Source organism: Grammomys surdaster, unplaced genomic scaffold (genome assembly GCF_004785775.1).
Source record: "Grammomys surdaster isolate TR1022 unplaced genomic scaffold, NIH_TR_1.0 363, whole genome shotgun sequence".
NCBI classification, from domain to species: Eukaryota; Metazoa; Chordata; class Mammalia; order Rodentia; family Muridae; genus Grammomys; species Grammomys surdaster.
In genome coordinates, this window is record NW_021604782.1 from 7690357 (window position 1) to 7695665 (window position 5309).

General features: G+C 43.4%; 1 protein-coding gene and 1 pseudogene across 3 annotated transcripts in view; both read left to right on the forward strand.

Moving 5' to 3' along the window:
- The window catches only part of Akap2 (A-kinase anchoring protein 2), a 137673-nt gene that overhangs the window by 53779 nt on the left and 78585 nt on the right, over positions 1-5309 (forward strand). The gene's annotated exons all lie outside the window — the stretch shown is intronic.
- On the forward strand, positions 1123-1865 carry LOC114631542 (annotated as a pseudogene).

Genomic DNA, 5309 nt, shown 5'->3' on the forward strand with positions numbered 1-5309 from the left:
GAAGAGAAGAGAAGAGAAGAGAAGAGAAGAGAAGAGAAGAGAAGAGATCAGAAGAGAAGAGCTATATAAAATACCATTCAAAGGCTGGCGGTACATACCGCTCAATGGTGGAGCACTTGGAATCTGTGGGGGGCAAGGGGTGGGGTGGGAAGGGAGTCCTGGGTATGATCTCTCAACACTGGAGAAGAAAACAGAAGCTGAGGAAATACTGTTACTCACTCCGGAGAAAATCAGGAGGATCATCAAGAAAAGAAAACGTATCACACTTTACTATGTGACTCAGCGGGAGGTACCATGGTCCCCCTGAAGAGTCTGCTCTTTGTAAGTTTCCATGTCTTTATGTTGGGAAGGTTGCTCTCATGCAGTAAAGGCATAATAGGAAAAAATTACTGATTCCTCAGTAAAGTCAATAATTAATGCCAACAACTGAGTAACTGCAAGAGTATAAAATCGTTACCCAAAACAACCTGAAAGAGATTGGTGCCGGGAAGAATTGTGGAAAGAATTGGATGCTTTCGATAAATCTACATACTAAGTACTATAGGTCTGTGCCTGTATAACTTAACAAAAGCAGTCATTAAAATGAAAGAGAACACGTGCTCCAGCAAGATGAACGTGTGAACAAAGAAAGCAATAGGAAGATGTGCAGAAAATCAGGGATACCTTCTCGGGAGACACTATGGCGATGTGGCAAGGATCTCAGGAGCAAAGCAGACAAAATACATTTTCTGATGCACTAACCATCCAGTCTGGTGGCACACACCTTTAATCCCAGCACTCAGGAGCCAGAGGTAGGTGGACCTTTGTTTGAATTTGAGGCCAGCCTGGTCTAACTGAGTTCCAGAATAGCTAAGGCTACCCAGAGAAACCCTGTCTTGGAAAAAAAAAAATCCTTCTGAAAGTTGCACAGATCTGGAGTTCTAAAGTGGTTAATAAATACTTGGAAAACTCAGCAATTGAAGACTATGAGTGCTGAAAGAAAAAAAAACACCAGAAAATATGATATTAAGAACTGTTCTGGGCTAAAGCCCAAAGCAGATCAAAGTAGTGGGACTCGCGTCGCGGCCTCGGAGACTAGAAGGAGGACTCTGGATCTAGCTCGGCGCTCACTCTCGCTCCGCCATGGAGAAGACGGAGCTGATCCAGAAGGCCAAGCTGGCCGAGCAGGCTGAGTGCTACGACGACATGGCCACCTGCATGAAGGCTGTGACGGAGCAGGGCGCCGAGCTGTCCAACGAGGAGTGCAACCTGATGTCAGTGGCCTATAAGAACGTGGTCAGGGGCTGCAGGTCCGCCTGGAGGGTCATCTCGAGCATTGAGCAGAAGAAGTTGCACCTCTGACAAGAAGTTGCAGCTGATGAAGGACTATCGGGAGAAAGTGGAGTCTGAGCTGAGGTCCATCTGCACCACGGTCCTGGAATTGTTGGATAAGTATTTAATAGCCAATGCAACTAATCTAGAGAGTAAGGTCTTCTATCTGAAAATGAAGGGAGATTATTTCCGGTATCTTGCTGAAGTAGCTTGTGGTGATGATCGAAAACAAACGATAGAAAATTCCCAAGGAGCCTACCAAGAGGCATTTGATATAAGCAAGAAAGAGATGCAACCTTCACATCCAATCCGCCTGGGGCTGGCTCTTAACTTTTCTGTATTTTACTATGAGATCCTTAATAATCCAGAGCTTGCCTGCACACTGGCTAAAACGGCTTTTGATGAGGACATTGCAGAGCTTGATACGCTGAATGAGACTCTTACAAAGACAGCACCCTCATCCTGCAGTTGCTTAGCGACAACTTAACATTATGGACATCAGACAGTGCAGGAGAAGAAGGTGATACAGCAGAGGGGGCAGAGAACTAAAGGCATCCAGGGCACCAGCCTCCTTCCCCTCAAGAAAACCTTTTTTACATCTCCGTTCCTTATTCCACTTGGATTTCCTCTAGCAAGGAAGCCCACTCATGTGTCTGGGATCAACTGTTTACAGTCTTTTCACATGCAGCTTTGGGAAAACTCCATCCCTTGGTTTGTGTTGTCTCCGCCTTCCTGGTGTGCAGTTACTGGTGTAGAAAAGCATCAATAGCTTCATTTCATATAAACACTAGTGACTTCCAGACACTTGTGTAGAGGACTGACAGCACATTTGGTATTTAAGTAATCTGAACCAGTTCTGCAAGTGACTGTGTTTTGTATTTCTGTGAAGATATGGAAATGTAGTGCATTACAATTTAAAGTAATTATAATAATAACTTCTTGATTTCTACATTCCTTTTCTGAACCTTATTGGGGGTTTCCTTTCAGAAGCAACTTTGCCATGCTCTTATTACAAATTCCTTTTTAGTAGGAATCCAGAAGTGTTAGATTGAATGGGAAAACACTTAATGCATCCGGGCTTGGGGTCACAGATTGAAATGTCTCCTGTCACATATTCTGGAGGTTGCATCTGTCTGTGACAACAGGAGTTTCCTTATGCATTCTTCCTTTGCTGCTGTTTAAGTTGACAACTTCCTTCCCAATAAAAATTCACGTACACCTCCTGCCTTGTAGCTCTGGTATTCACTTTACCTTGTGATAGAAGTAGCATGTTGCTGCCAGAATGCAAGCATTGCTTTGGGCAAATTAAAGTGCATGGCCTTTCTTAATACACTAGAGAGAAATAGAGTACACAAGTCCAAGTCTAAACTTTAGTACTTTTCCATGCAGATTTGTACACATGTGAGAGAGTATCCTGTTTGTCCAGTGATTGTTCTTTAGAGAGTTGGACCACTATATTGTGTGTTTGCTGATCATTGACTGTAGTCTCAAAAACGCCTTGTGAAAATGTTATGCCCTATGTAACAGCAGAGTAACATAAAAATAAAACTACATTTTATAAAATCAAAAAAAAAAAAAGAACTGTTCTGCTGCATACTGTACTGCTTAGGCAAGCAGAACAAGATGTGCACACGTGTGACCATAGATACATGTAAGAATAATGAATCAAAAGCTCTTGTGCAAATATAAATGAGAGGGCAAAAAGGAAGCCAGTTGATGGTGTCTAAACTGATAAAAAAAAAAGTAATATCCAAACATATTTAGAAAGAAGTAGGAAGCTGGAGACATGGCTCAGCGCTTAAGAGCACTGCCACTATTCCAGAGGACCTGGGTTCGAGTCCCAGCACCTATGTCAGGTAGCGTACAAGTCCCTGTAACTACAGCTCCAGAAGATCTGACGCACTGCCTTCGTACGGTTTGTCCAGTGATTTCTGCAAGTTCCTGCTCTCACACACACACACACCCACACACAGACACACACATGTGCAAACACATGGTTAAAAATATTAAAAATAGGGATGGAGAGATGGCTCAGTGGTTAAGAGCACTGACTACTCTTCCAGAGGTCCTAAGTTCAATTCTCAGCAACCACATGGTGGCTCATAACCATCTGCAATGGGGTCTGATGCCCTCTTCTGGTGTGTCTGAAGAGAGCAATGGTGTACTCATATATATAAAATAAATAAATACATCTTTTTAAAAAATATTAAAAATAAGCCAGATGAGGTGGCACACATCTTTAATCCCAGCACTTGTGAGACAGACAGGCAGACTCTGACTTTGAGGTCAGTCTAGTCTACATCGTGCCTTCAGGGCAGCAGGACTATGCTAGTAATACTAGTATTAGTTACAACTATTAATACTACTGCTACTACTACTAACTTAGAAAGTATTAAATGCCAAAAATGACAAAGAGAGTTGTGTAAGACTGGGAAGAGAGGGTGTGTGTACACATCTGACAATTTAAGCCTTAAACCTATGTATTACTCTTCTTTAAGGAAGAGCTATCTGTGAGAGTGCCTAGCACAGAACAGGCACTGGATGTTTTCTTGTTGAGCATCCAAAGTGTGCTTGACCAGATGTGCATAAACAGCGCCTTGCAAAGCTGTAGAGAATGACTCCGTGACCATTTAACTTTCCAACACGGCATTCCTTGTTCTGGCTCCTGCATACCGTCATTAGCGTTTAAAGTTGGTTTAAGTAATATGACTGGATCAGCCTGCGGCCTTTGTGCAGCCTTTGTGCAGCCTTTGGCAGGCACATCAGTCTGAACCTCGTTGACAGCATTTTCCACCCCTGTCCTACATTGTGTACTTATTTGTCTCGGTTGTTAGTCCCTGAGAAGAAAACCCAAATCCTTGGCATTCAAGGACTGTGGGAGCTAGAATTCTAGGGTATTACACACACACACACACCACACTACACACACACATACCACATACTCCACACACACATACCACAGACACACCACACACACACCACACACACACACTACACACACACATACACACACCACACACATACACCACACATATACCATGCACCATACACATATACACACATACCACCACCACCACACACCACACACACACACACATACACACACACACACACACACCACTCTCCACCCATTGCTCTGACCTCTTTCATTCCAGATAACCCTCAAGTACAGCCAAAGTACCAACAGTTGTCAGTAAACACGACGTCTTCTTGACCCCAGTGTCTTCCTATTACTCTTTTGTCTCATGGAACCCTTGTCACACTCCACCCATGTCCCTCACCACCACCACCGCTCCAGTAAATCTTTCCAGCATAGGAACCTCTATCCTTCCCTCATTGTACAGTTTGTTCAGTGTCCCTGGAGGAAGCCTTCATTGACCTCTCCCTACTGGGTGAAGAGTCCCCTTTGGGGCTCTCATAGGGACTGCACAAGAGTTGCAGAACCAATGCCCCAGCCTAATGTTGCTGAGTCTGCCCCTCCTGAGAACTAGTGACTTCCCACAAGAGTTGGAGGACTACAGTGGGATCAATTTCTGTAATGTAAATTATTTACAATAGCTTAATTTCTGGTTACTAGTGTATCATAGACCATACAATTCAGAAGAGATGTACTGTCTTCACATGCTATGTCCTTCAGAAGAGCACAGTAGATAGAACTGTTCGTGCTTTCTGTTGTTGTATATATAAAGAGTGCAGAGGTCATTGCATCCAGGTACTGAACTCAGTGTGGCCTTCCTAGCATGTGTGAGGGAAGTTCAAGGACAATTGGGCTGTGAACCCTGTCTTCTCTTTCTTTTCTTCTTTCTCTTCTATTCTTCTCTTCTATTTCTTTTCTTTTTTCTATTTTTTCTTTTTCATTTTTTTTCTGGTTGTTGTTGACTTCTCCATGTAGTGATAACTGTCCTGGAACTCTATAGACCAGGTTGGCCTAGAATTCACAGAGATCTACCTGCCTCCCCAAGTTCTGAGATTAAAGAAATGTGTCACTGTCGCCCTGC